Source organism: Saccostrea cucullata, unplaced genomic scaffold, assembly GCF_032062105.1.
Source record: "Saccostrea cucullata isolate Sc308-1 unplaced genomic scaffold, CSIRO_AGI_Scuc_v1 ctg1781, whole genome shotgun sequence".
Classification (NCBI taxonomy): Eukaryota; Metazoa; Mollusca; class Bivalvia; order Ostreida; family Ostreidae; genus Saccostrea; species Saccostrea cuccullata.
The window spans coordinates 25,173-39,825 of record NW_026922689.1 but is presented as its reverse complement, the minus strand read 5'-3'; the positions used below and the strand labels follow the sequence as shown (position 1 = coordinate 39,825).

At 32.2% G+C, this 14,653-nt stretch overlaps 1 pseudogene; it reads left to right on the top strand.

Moving 5' to 3' along the window:
• The first annotated feature begins 12,313 nt into the window (after nucleotides 1–12,313).
• On the top strand, nucleotides 12,314–14,068 carry LOC134262226 (E3 ubiquitin-protein ligase TRIM45-like; annotated as a pseudogene).
• The last annotated feature ends 585 nt before the right edge of the window (nucleotides 14,069–14,653 follow it).

Sequence of the window (14,653 nt, the reverse complement as noted above, 5' to 3'; positions counted from 1 at the left end):
GGTCGTTCTCCTTCGTGTTAATAACACAAATAAGATGATCAATTGTTGCATTTACTTGTAAAAATATATATATTTACACAGGAAGCGAAAAAGCGCGAACACAAAAAACATGACATTAAATTTTCTTCTTCATAATAATCGTCAAAACTACTGAATATAGTCCGTTCCCCATTCATTTGACCCTGTTATTTCAGGTAGAGTGAAGGCATTCTCTTTCTCTTGGTCAAAACTTTTTGTGTACAAAACAATGTAAGGAACCCTTTTGTGTATATAACAATATCAATGCTGAAGAAGCCTATGTGTCATTCCTATAAACGATAACTCATAAATCGGCACTCAGTTGGTCATTTTTCACACCTGAGTTACCTGTCCTTAAACACAACATCGGAAAAGTCAATTATAAATGATTAAACCTTTTAATAATGTAATTAAAAGTATGCATAAGTAATTATCTTTTTTGATAATTTCATGTACCTATAAATCTATCTATACAATGTTTTTTACCATATGTGCAACTTTAAAAATTAGTTGAAAGGCCTACATGTAGTAATACATATCTTATACAATGAACCTAGAAACTTCAGGAGAATGGATTTCTGCCTTATGTTTATTGGTTTGTAGATAATTTGTTTTTCAATTAAAAGGTGTCATGAAAGATAAATTATCTATGCTGCATATATTCAGTAGAATGTAATAGAAGTTTAACGCAAACTAATTTTTGTGCTCAGTTTTTAAATGCACTGAAAATATTGAATGTAACAGTGCGATTGAAGTTTCTAGTTTTTTTTTTTTTAATATATTCAATATTTGTTCATCAGGTGTAACTTTGTAGTTGCAAGTTCATGTATGTTTATCTCTAGTTGGGAACGTTAGCACTATAAATGAACAAAATGTGAACGCATTGAAAAATAAAACAATTAATGTAAAATAATTTATGAAACATAATTAGTAACTATATTCAAAGAGTATTTCTTTCAGTACCAATTCAAAAATTATAAGCAAAAAGATTTAAAAAAAAAATATATATATATAAAAATCACTGTATTCGAACCTAAAATGCTGCTTCGATATAGCTTGAATCCAGCGACAAACCAATGTAGCTACCGCGGGACACTATACGTAGCTAGCATTTAAATCATTATTTAAAGCCAGAGCCTTATATAATTGGACTTTGTCAATTTTCTACCATAAAATAAATGGAAAAAGTTTAGATTTTGGTATTTCTGGGTCGTCTCTCCATTTTTTAAACAACTGGAATATATTTTACAGTTTAAAATACACTTATAACGCATTTAAAATCCATAGAGAGAAGACCCAGAAACAACAAAATTAATGAAAAACGTTATAAAAGAGTCAATTTTTGCATCATTTGACTGATATGGCTATATTCAGGTGCATATTCAAATAAAAACAAACATATTTAATTGAAAATTTGCCCATTTTACATTCACCTGCGTCACAGTCATTACCTAGGTTGTGAAAAAAAATGTATAAATGAATGATAATTTTTTTTATTCTTTTTATGAGCCACTATTCCTGCCGAATTGCCATCTAAAGCGCCCACTTTCTTTGTTTAAATCCATGTTGTTCTATTTTACCATTCTTAGATTCACCTATGAAATATATAAATGAATAAGTAAATAATAAATTTCTGTAAATAAGTTGAGCTCAAAAACGGTAAGTTAGATTTTGTATCCGCATACAAAAGCTGAAATTATATTATAATTAATACTATTGAAAATTATATCATGTTGACATCCTAATTTCAAATGAGTATAAAACAAAAAAATGTTGAAGAAAAAAAGTATTAGAATTCACATTCATAACTAAGGGTATTTTGAAAAGATGCGAAAAAAGCTAAGAAATAATTGTGATCGCCCAATACCATTTCTTTTTTTACCATAATAATCCTGTTTGCGTATTGAGAGGTCACTCAAACTCGCTACCGTTTTGATATCTACCGATTCGTTATCTACAGTCTTATCGTTAGCTTATTAATTTAACGAGTAAAAAATCAGATTCATTTTCAAAAATTATCAAAGTTCTTTACATGTTAATTTTATTGATAAGGAAATTTATTTAGGATATATTCTATTACTTTTTTCCAAAAATTTACTTCATCTGTGCAACAATATATTAAAGAAGTGGTGTAAATCAGATGTGGATACTTTTGGACAATTTAAAATCACAAGATTTTATCAAAAACAACTGCTTAAAATCCTGAGACTTTTCAACTGTATACACAACCATTCCCCACGATAAATTAATGTCCAGATATCACTGCCAACTGCTTTTTCAATAATAATGAAACTCGAAAATTTACCTACCTTGTCATTGTTCTTTCGCAAAATTATTTTGTTGAAAAGCAATGTGATTGTACACGCAAGTTTTCTGAAGTCGACATCTAAAAAGATGCTTGAGTTTCCCATTGACAATATCTATACAGTCATGTATGTAATGTTTTTGGAGACCTACAAAATACTATTGGAATTCCCATTAGTACCAATTGTGCCCTTTAATTAGCAGATTTGTTTTAAATTTTGTAATCAAATGAAGCAAAATTTTTGCAAAATCTTTTACTGTGGCCTTCAACTCGACAACAGCAAAAATCATTTATTTAAAACTAAATATTAAATGATTTTTTACAGAGAGTAAAGATGAACCCACTTACATACTCTCAAAATTAATTTCTCATTATATAACAATGAAATGCTCGAAGTAACAGGGTGAAAGTAACATCTATAATGCACCCCCTCTATTCAAAATATGTTCGTCTCTCAAACACATCTAAAATCAAACAGAATGCTATTGATCATTCAGAATTCTTAAACGATGAAAAGTGCGCCAGTTTATATGAGTGAAACGGGATGCAGCGGAAAATCAGAAGGAAGTAGGCAAAACTGGAGGAGCCCACTCCCTCAAAGACTAAATCATTCGCATGAAAATTTGTGGGATTTTTTGGTTATATTCCAATCTCTGCCATAGAGGGCAGTACATGTATCAACACCTGTGAGGTCACCCGGAAAACCCATTAAACCCATTCTAAGTTAAGACGTCTTAAATAAATATGACAGAGAAAAAACTCTCTCTCTCACTCATATGGAGACGCCACCACTTGCCGATGGAGAGCTACAAAGGAGTATATATGATAAGAACCAATTTTGGCCCCATAAAAATCAACATTTTAGAATGACATTCAGATATGTTTTATATTTTTATTTTGTAGAAGAGATTATATTAGAAATATTTCCAATATATTTTTCACATTTTTATGCCCTCATTAACTGTAAATGACATGAGAAATAATGCTATTTTTGCTTTCTAACAAAAAAGCCAAAAATATGCCTTTTTCTTGATGTTTTTTCTAATGGGAAACATAGAGCGCAGTGTAGAACATACATAATTTTTCTGTCACATATTAGTATTGAATAGATACATCTTTGGTAAAAATATAAATCGTGTTCTAGGCTGCGCTCTATATTTCCTGAAAGAAAAACTGCTTGAAAATAAACAGTTTTATACAAAATATGCTAAAATGGCGGGAAAACGTGATTTTTATGATGTCATATTTCTAAAATAACGGCATTTTGATCAAAATGAAAATGACCAATGAAGGTCGCATATATAGCTGTACAAATTATAGCTATATATAAAGTAAAATTAAGATATCCATTTTAAGGGGCCTATTGAGACACTTACCAAACTTGCCGATATCGCTCTTTTGTCCTATTCTCGACACTTAGGGCCATTGAGCAATGAGGGATATTTTTCGTGCCACCATCAACTGCGACACGGGCATCGGTTAATACGGTCTCATCCGAAGGAGCGGTCTCCACGTCCTACAGTGGGATTCGAACATGAGTGACACGTAAGGATCAACTCCTTACTCCGCGACTCTCTCAGGTTTAGTGAGATTAAATTTTATTTTGTTTACAGGTTACATATTCTTACTATGTATGTTGGCATCTGCGTGAGGCACTGAATGTCATAAGAATTCTAACCATGGGAATTCTTGGAAAGTAGATGCATACAGGCACGTAATTAAACATCGGGGATGGAAGGTCCAAATACTATTACACTGTACCATTAGAAAAGGTTCATTGAAAGATCGCCCCTCCCCCTTTTTGTGTTACATAGTAAAATACGGGTAATGGAATAGTGTATGAGTAAATTTGGCACTTAAAGAAGTTGGAACCTAGGCCTCCTCCTCCCCAGCACGAAATAAGATTTTCGCTTAGACACCTGACATTACTTACTGTGGTTTCATCAATTTTCGTTGGCATCAATTTTCGTGGATTTTATAAAAATGACATTTTCGAAGATACGTAATTTCGTGGACAAACGCATTGCCTATACCATCTATACAAATGAATGGCATATTTCTTAATTCAATGAGCATTTAAATTTGTGGATCTGCTCAACAACGAAATCCTCGAAAATTGGTGCTCAACGAATATTTATGAAACCACAGTATTTTTCTTTTAATAAAAATATACCCCTACCTAAAAATAATTTATTATTAGGTAGGGGTTATATTCTTTTATTTTAAGAAAAAGAAAGTAACATCAGGTGCCTGTGGATTTTCGAGCCACAAAATTTTCGGGGTTCTTTTTCGCTTATCATTTTTTTTTAAATGTACATTATCAAGATTTTTTTCTATGTTAGTTGAAATCTTTTTCTACCACCCCCTTCAAACTCGATGCTACGTCCGTGTCATGTGTAAATATAACTTACATTTATAATTGTGTTATAATTCAACATATGTAGAAACCATCTGATACAATGCACATTACAAAAAATCCATGATTTTTTCGATAGCTTTGAGGCTTCAAGAGGGGGCTAACAAAATAAATACCTCTTTCAAATGAAATAATGCAAATATCATTAATCAGTCAAACTGTATTACATTTGTTTCGATAAACACATCATCAAAAATTAATAGTCATATCAAAATTTTATTTAACGAAATATATATATATATTACATGGTACATGTATATAATTTTACAGCTGTCGTTAACGGTCCAGACATACTAGTAATCGGTCTTTCGAATTCTTCCTATATCTTTAAATACTCATTCAGTCTGATACGACGATTTCTTCGAGCCAGCAACAACATGGACGCAGCTATTTCTACTTACGACAGACCTAAGATATGTCTAAAGCTGTCGTAACTTTATGATAATTCTTAAGAACTTTCTTAAGTTACGATACTTTCGAAAACCCCACTTAGTCTTGAGAATTGTCGTAAGTATATCTTAAGACGTTTCTTAGTCATAAGATAGCTTCGTAAACATGCCTGCTGGTCTCCAAAAACCACATAGATATTGTCAATCAGAAACTCAAGCATCTTCTTGATGTCAACTTCAGAGTACTAATGTGTTCAATCAGAATCTGTTTTAACAAAACAATTTTGCATATGATCAATGACGAGATAAGTATATTTACGAGTTCCATCTTTATTGAAGAAGCAGCTATCAGTGGTATTAAAAAGCCTGGATTTTAATTTGTCGTGGGGAATAGTTGTGTATAAAGTTGAAAAGTGGTAAGTTTTTAAGCTGTTGATTTTTGTAAAGTCTTGTGATTTCATATTGTCAAAAAATTCTTTATAGTTTTTAAATATCCACATCTGATTCACGCCACTTCTTGAATATATAGTTGCACAGTACTCTTGAACTTTTTCCTTCACTATTGTCAATATCTAAGTGAGGAGTAACGAAAGAGACTTGGTTGAACATTTACTGGAACCTGTTATGCATCTTTGTTTGTAAGGATATTTATGAAGTTTCATAAACCAATATATATAAGGTAGTTCAAATGTACGAAAGCCTATTAGGATCAATCTAGAGAGAAAAAAATTAAAAGGCGATATAAGGCCTTTTGAGAAGGCGTAATAACGCGAAAAAAGGCGTTATATCGCCTTCCATTCCAAAAGGCGTTATTACGCCTTTTAAAAAGGCGTTATATCTCCTTTCTAAACGGCGTTATTACGCCTTTCCATTCTAAAAGGCGTTATTACGCCTTTTTAAAAGGCGTAATTACGCCTTTCCATTCTAAGAGGAGTTATTACGCCTTTCCAAAAGGGTTATAACGCTTTTTGAATAACCATAATTTTTCATTTAACAGGCCCGTGCTTTAACCCCCCCCCCCAACCACCACCCCCACTCTACTGGCCAAACTCGTGGGGTGACTTCTCGGTTAAACTTTATTGTTTAAATGTTCAGGAACCAAGCACCCAATAGTTAATTATAATATCTAAACTGTAGCACTGAAGACTTTTCCCTCAAAGTGTGTATGTGTGAAGGGGAAGGGGTACCCCATTCGCACTCGTACTACTGGCCTACTTGAAAAGGAAAATGGAAAGGCGTTATTTTATGTTAATAAATATATGAAAAAATAATTTGAACCGTCTTTATTCATGCAATTCTTCATATTCCTGCAAATCACACTGACAACTGTTTGCATTCGTATTAAGTGCCTTTCTCAGAGAAAACCATGCAAAATGGTCCAGGGGCAAGTTTCTCTGATCGCCGTTAAACTTTGTAAGCCAAATCTAGCATGCATGAATGAAAATCAAACAAATTTATTGTACTGATCAAACTCGTATAAGTTTTATGGCCTGTTACTAAAAATAGCTCGTGCAACAAAATTAGAGGTAATTTTTTAAACGATTTAGTAACATTTTGAGGAGAAATAAAATTGCAATTTTACAAGTTAATTAGATATTCTTTTTTGTAGCAAAAGGATAAAGGTTAGTTCTTCACAAATTCTTAGTCAAAATGATTGACATCCATTTTGTTTTAGTGCAAAAAGGTCATGAAATTGGCACTTTTCCAATGTTCGGAAAAAGTGTCAATTTTAGGTAGAATTGATATTGCTGTAACAACCAGCGAGGGTATTTGAATCCAATAAATGTTGTTGCTTATTGTTAAGGATGCTTATGTTAAAAAAATGTGAAAAAAACTGTCGCTGGCAAATATAAAGTTTAGAAAATATTGAAAGTCAAAGTTTGTTAAATTTTCAAATCAAAAATTTTAAGAATACAGTAAACGTTAATCATAAGTACCTAAAAACTTCTCCTAAAAAAATATAATTCTGGATTTTTTTATATCAGTATTTCAAAAATTTAGACATACATAGCTCTTAATTCAATAAATAATGACTGAATCCAAAAAAACAACATCATTTTTAGGTGCAATGACTTGATTTTTTTTTTTTGACGAATGAAACAATACGTACACTCTCTTCTTTGTGAGCTATTCAACTCAACTTCAGTTTTTCTGCCATTAAACACAATCTGGACAATTTACTGTTCTCTCATATTCTTCATACTCTGAAATGAAATATTATTGTAAATTTCAAGGGCAAAGGTGTTCACATGTATCATAATTAATTGTCCCCCGTTTGAAAAGTGGGGGTTATTATTACGTATAAAAGAGGTTCTCGGCGGGTTTTATATTCTTATTACATCTATTAGAACTGTTTATTAAAGGTTAAATTAAACACCATACATTGTATAAAATTTTGACAATTATCAAACGTGAATTTAAACATGTATGTGACGTCATCTTAGCATATAATTATCGCCAGGTTACAGCGGTTCCTTTGTGTAGTGGTATGTTTCTCGCTTCACATGTGAGAGGTCCTAGTTCGAATCCCGGACGATCCATTCTTTTCCCGAAATATTTATTTTACTAAGTGGTAGTTTTCAACATGTAAAATGAAAAATTTATGAGGTCAGGCTTGTACAAACTCATGAAATCATCATTATAGTGTGATAAACATTCCACATAAAAAGAATCTTCTATACACATCAAAAGAATAAGCAATCAAATCTTTATAAATATCCATATTGGCATCTTTCTGTCTGTCTGTTTCATGACACGGAATCTGGTAAAACTTTATGAAAATCACATCCTTGTGAATTTTTACTCATTTTGTTTGCATTTAATTGTGAGTTTTTCCATAGAAAGTTGACTGCTTTCATGTGTCATTATTAATTTCCCCATAGACATTTTCCAGTGCAATTTTTTTACCTTTAAAGAAGGAGAGTTGCGCAAGGGGACTTAACTCTGACTAGGCAAATGCAAAAAAAAAATCTAAATATTAATATAAGAATTAAAGGCATCTATAATGAAAACAAATTTCTTTTCTATATATAAACAATTTCTAAATTATTAGTACTGGTATGACATGAAAATACCATTTAATCATTTATGTATCATTTTTTTTAGCATGAATTGGCATGTTTTGATTTAAGGTTAATATTGAAAAATTCACCCATAATTAGAATTTTTTTTTTATGTTGCTGAGTTGTTTGCCAACGACAATTTTTTAATATGTTTTTCTTCTATATTGAATAAATTCAAAACAGTAAAATTCAAATAAAAAAATCATCCTCGCTTCAATATATGATTAACCAAACTTTGAAAAAAAAGTCTTTATTGCTAAAATCTAGATTCTTTGTATATTCCCTGATATAATGTGGCTAAATACAAAATATATATGTAATTTTTTTTAATGAATATAATTAACTACTATTGCACTTCCATAACATATGCAACATTGAAATAAAAATTATAGTAAATATGTTTAAAAGACGCACTTAAAATGCATCATTTTCCATGAATGTCAATGCTCGTTTTACACTTTTTTTTAGGAAAACAAATAATCCCCGTTACTAAAAATAGAAACAACTTACGACAAAATGTAAATCATATTTTAGGTCATTTGGACCAAATCTTTATTTGTATGGGTCACTTTTGAATTTACTAAGATAATGCATCTGGATAATTTTTTTCAATTTGCATGGTTTTCTCTGAGACAGGCACTTAAGAGAAGGCAACACTCTACTTGGGAACATGCGATATAGACAGATGTATCCTGGAGCTTTGCTTGTCATGGATTGAAATTCATGTCATTTGAAGATATTTTTCTCTCTTCTTGGAAAAAAGCAGGCAAACTATTTGCATAGGTATTTTGTGCAATTAAAATCAATGATCCTTTTTATAGGTGTGTCTGGTATTAAAGAAGGACTTAGTAGGTTCAACATTGAAAATACACATCGCATTTAAAAATCTTTTTTCCTAGAAATCCAATTGTTATCTGTTTATATTATTTTTTGAGAAAATTAATCCTAAATCAAATTGTAAAATTAATGCCCCAAAGGTAAGATGTCCGCACCCCCAACCCTCGGTTCGGCTAAATATGTTCAAAATAAAAACGTAATTACGCCTTTTGGAAAGGCGAAATAACGCCGTTTAGAAAGGCGGAATAACGCCTTTTAAAAAGGCGTAATGACGCATTTTGGAAAGGCGTAATAACGCCTGTTCAAAAGGTGTTATTACGCCATTTTTCGCATTATTACGTCTTCTCGAAAGGCGTTATAACGCCTTTTAATTTTTTTCTCTCTAGATTGATACTGATAGGCTTTCGTACAAATGCATTTTGGCACTCTGGACGTAAAAGTATTCAAAACTTATATATAGCGTCGGGGTTCCTTATATTTAAGACCTTTTAAAATAAGTGATCTAAGGTCTATATTTATATAGTAGTGTTGGGTTTTGCGTGAACTATGCCTAAATACAATGTAGTAGTCAGGGTTTGACACATAGTGCACTCGCTTCCCTGACTACTATTAAGGCATAGTGCACGCAAAACCCAACACTATTGTTATTATTATGCTGACTGTTGTTACTGTATAAAAACGGCAATATTTTTCTTCATTCCCAATGTTTCATCACCTGTAACATTCGTCTACTCTATTAAGACGCCACCTTATGCAACATGTACGTCATAATCTTTTTCTTTAATTTTGAACGTTCTTTAGGTATAATCTACAGATAGTTTTAGAGAATATTATTTGAGTGAAGGAAGGGGGGTTGCAAGAAACTATTTTAGAAAAATTATTTTGTTTATTTTTAATTTTAGTTATAAAATATTTGAAATTAAGTTTATATATATAATAGTACAATACTTGGCATAACGGCGTCTGTGGCGTAATCGGTAGCGCGTCGGACTGACAATCTCGGGGTCGTGAGTTTGCCCCCCGGTAAAGGCGCTGTCGGATTTTTCCTCAAAAATGGAAGCCGTGCACTATTTCGGCATAGTATGCTTACGCTATATAAATCCTTAGAACATTATGCGGGAATAGTAGGGTATGGGTTATATAGAGACAAACTGATGACAGGAAGCATAATAATTCACCATATATTTACCGCGTCAATTCCTTTATTTGCATATAGAAGTTTAAGGAAAAGACGACGGATTGTTTTAGCTGCATTTTCTTCCGTGAAACGCGCGGGTTTAAAAAGCCTATGATATGCAATATTCATAATCACAGATCCGAACCTACATTCATGTGACGAGGAATCAAAAATTGGATGTTCATTGGCCTTTTCAAGAAGACTATTTAAAAGTTTCAAAAGGGCAGAGTAAAGTTTTGTTCGAATATGATGTAGACCTAACTGATGATTTACATAAGGTAGTAATGAATCAAAAGAGACATCGTGTATTGCAGGTTTATTGTACGAACGATGCCCATGACTACGTTTACGTCTCTGTATATGGTTTAAAAGTCTCATCACATTTACATTATTACACTGCGGACTGGAAAGATTTCCAATACTATCGACAATGTCATTACATCCATAGAGAACCAAAAATTTGCAAAGTTTGGGTCACTAATTTTATTGGAATACTGTAAATACGGTTTTGTTCGTTAAGTTCGTGGACGATGTCAATCTTCGTTGTATTACTCATTAGAAATTAAAAAAAATAAACACATTGTAATATGTAAAAATACTTGTGTTGTTGGTGTCTGAAGTTCCATTTCATCCAATTTAAACTGAAATCAATATACTTCATTTTAGAATCAACATGCTTTGTACCCGCGGAGCACACTTAACGGCAATGAAACGAAAAACATAGCGTCAAGAATTTCTTTGAAAAATAGTATCCCTATAATTTTTACACAGGATAATCCAATGCCCACTCATTTTATCATTTATGTTTTAAAAATTGCACTATAATTGTATAGTTTCCTGTGTTAAGTTTCAATTTCTTTTATTACTTAACATTGTTTTCACAGGATAAGCAACCCTGAAGCGCTTATGTCTTTCATTGACAATGTTGACGTTCCAACATTTTAAAATGTTTGTTTATATTTCTACAATTAAATCGTTTCTTTACAGATTGTCCTCCTCATCAAATATATGTACAGAGTCTCTGTCACTCAATATTACTGCCTGTACTACTTGAACACAAATGCACAACTCGCTTGTGACATTTTGTTTATTCCTCCAACATTTGTAGAGGTTTAATTTTAGAGGGCATACTATATCTAAGTGAAATTCAATGTTCTTTGGACTGATTTTATCCCTTTATTTCTGTATATTATTTCTAATAATGTCCTTTAAATCCACCTACAATGAAAAGCACATAGTTATCTCAAATAGTTTTCTTCATATTCTCATGATTACCTAAAAGAAATTCTAAACACAATTTGAGGTCCAGTCCTAACCTTGCAGGAACAAAATAATTCAATTAAACAATCAGCGATATTCCTTAGATCGTCTATTTTTTTATGTAGAATATGTGATTTAGAAACTAAAATAAAAAGAAAAATGACTTCAATAAAATCAAATCAATATTTTTGACTGTCATAAATTTATTAAAATCCATTTTATACGTCATATAAACCAGAGTAGCCCCTACGTCAGGACAGCCAAGGGCCATCAAGTGTCAGGTATTCAGTATGTCAATATTCACCTCTGATATTTATTACCTCTAACCACCTCTGTAAATCACCTCTAACCAGAAAGTAAATAAGAGGCCGTGTTTTAAAACTATTGACTGGTACGTCTCTCTCTGACAATCTAAAGGCTGTTGGACAAGGGCATGCTTATATTTCATTATAGATATTGTAAGTATCAAATAATAAATGTTAGAGTCTTTTTTTCTCTTTTTACCATGCATGAACAATGGATTAAATTAAATTTATTTATATAATACTTATATACCTACATGTTCATTTACTAAGGGACTGGGAAACATGAATAGACTGTTAAATCCAGCTTTGTTATACAAAAAGTATTTGATAAATCAAATAAAAGCTAAGAATTCTTTCCTTTTAAATTCTACATTTAAATACATTTTAAGCATATATCTAACATTATGTTTTTTTTCATATAAATGTCAGATCAGATATGTTTGCTACTAGATGTTTGACAATTAAAATTCTATCACTTTTTAATATTAATCAATCTATTCTACTTTATAAGTCACATTTTCTGAAATGCCCATTACCAGGGTCTGCCCATTTTCGTCCAATTGAGTATATTAAAACGTTGTTTCTTTTAGATGGCTTTATCTAAAACTGGTATTCCTCCCAGAGCCCAACACTTTTTAGAGTGTGGCACTGAAGAATGTGAAAGAAACTGTAAGTTCTACTACAACCCTTGTCATCAAAGATTCTGTAAACAATGCAGAGATGAACATCTGAAAAATCCAGGAAACAGGAATCATGAGGTGGTTCTTTACCAGCTACGTAAAAGACTACTTCCTGTGAGGAAATGCAAGATCCACCACATTAAAGATATAGACATGTTCTGTAATGAATGTCAGGTTCCATTATGTTCCAAATGTGCTATAAATGGAAACCATCATAGACATACGTTTTTTGATCTAGAAACAATCTATGCAGAAAAGTCTGTGCTTTGCCAAAAAGAAATTTCAAAAATCCATGAGTATTTTCTCCCTATATCACAAGATTTTCTGATGGAAATTAAACAAGATGCATGTGAAATCAAACACATCATGGACAATATCAGAACATCAGTGAAGACTGAAGGTGAGTTCTTTAAAAGTATGGTGGACACAGTCATATCGGAGAACATGAAACAGTTAGACCAGATAGAGCAATCTCTTTTGGATAATCTAAATACACAAAACGAGACCATGGATGACTACATCGCTTATCTTAATAACCTCGTCAAAGAGCTCCACAGATGCCTGTCTTCTACAGAACCTCAGAAATTAATATCTGAGAAGCCAAAGATCCGCTCCATACCTGAGATAACGAAACCAGTCATACCAAGATTTACTGCTGGTCAATACAGCAAAGATGATATCACCACATTACTTGGTAAAATACATATACCTAACAATAAGGATGAAAAGAGAGAAATATCGCCCGTTGAAAGTGTCTACAAAACATCAATGAAATCTAAACATAAACAGTTGAAAGAAGACAGAAAGAAATCTGACAAAATACAAACATTGTCTGTATCTTCCTCTGTCACCAAGGTCAGGGAGTTCAATGTACCATGTGTTGATCATGAATACTATGTATCACTAGCTCAATCAGACAGACTCTGGATCGGTGACAATAAGGGTAATCTTATTCAAATAGATCTACAGGGAAATGAGATTCAGAAAATAAAACCAGTGGTGGAGTGCAAGGTTATCACACAGTGATACAGGACGGGGATCTGATCTTTACAGACAGAAAGTTGAAAGTAATCAATAGGATGAAACAGGACAATAATATCACTGAATTCATTAAAACTGGAGACTTGGAACCACTCAGTATTCACTGATCTCACATAAACGGAGACTTACTGGCGGGTATGGCTGGTAAAGTCGTCAGGTACAACAAAACAGGAAAAGAACCACAGAACATACAGAGGGATAACAAAGGACAGGGACTGTACATTTCACCATACTACATCACAGAAAACATTAATGGGGATATCTGTACATCGGACTTCTATAATGTACTAGTGGTGATGAGTAAATCGGGACAACACAGATTATCCTACACAGGTCAGAAGTCAGAGTTCTATCCCTATGGAATCTGTACTGATGTCCTCTGCCACATCCTGGTTTGTGATACTGAAAGTAAATCTGTTCACCTCCTTGATCAGGACGGTCAGTTCTTGTCTCTATTACTGACACAACAACAAGGAGTGAAGTATCCCCGTAGTGTGTGTGTGGATGATGAGAACAATTATGTCTATGTTGGACAATACTACAGCAAAAAACTGACAGTGTTCAAGTATCTTAAGTGATACTTATTCTGTCATAAAATAGTATGATTATTTGTAGTATGTCTATCAAACATTAAATTTCTCAAATACAAAATCTCCAATGACCTTACTTACATCTTTATCAATGTTATCAATGTAGTGCTACTAAAGCACTAGAATATATATTAAAATGACGTCTATAAAGTGTATATAAGATACTTATATAAATATGTTACAAAAGGTTTCTACAAACATACAATGAAATAGTTATAATCTCGTGTGTACATGTATTAATCATTGAAAGTTATACCATAACCATATCATAAATTGAAGTCAAATAATTTGTTGTATTATCCACTTGCAACAGAGTTGAAGGGCATATAGTAGCACAAATGGGTGTGTTTGTTTGTAGGTGAGTCATGTGCAAAAAACGAATTGACATAATTTGTGTCGGGATTGATGTTGAATGCCGTCCTGATTTATAAATACACTTTTTGAAAGGAATGATTAACCGTTTTGCTGTGCTCATATGCTTGTTAAAAAAAGTATTTAAAATTGTTAAACAATTATTATATTGAGAATCAAGATTAAAGCAATGCCAATTAATTCCAATTAATTCATGATTTC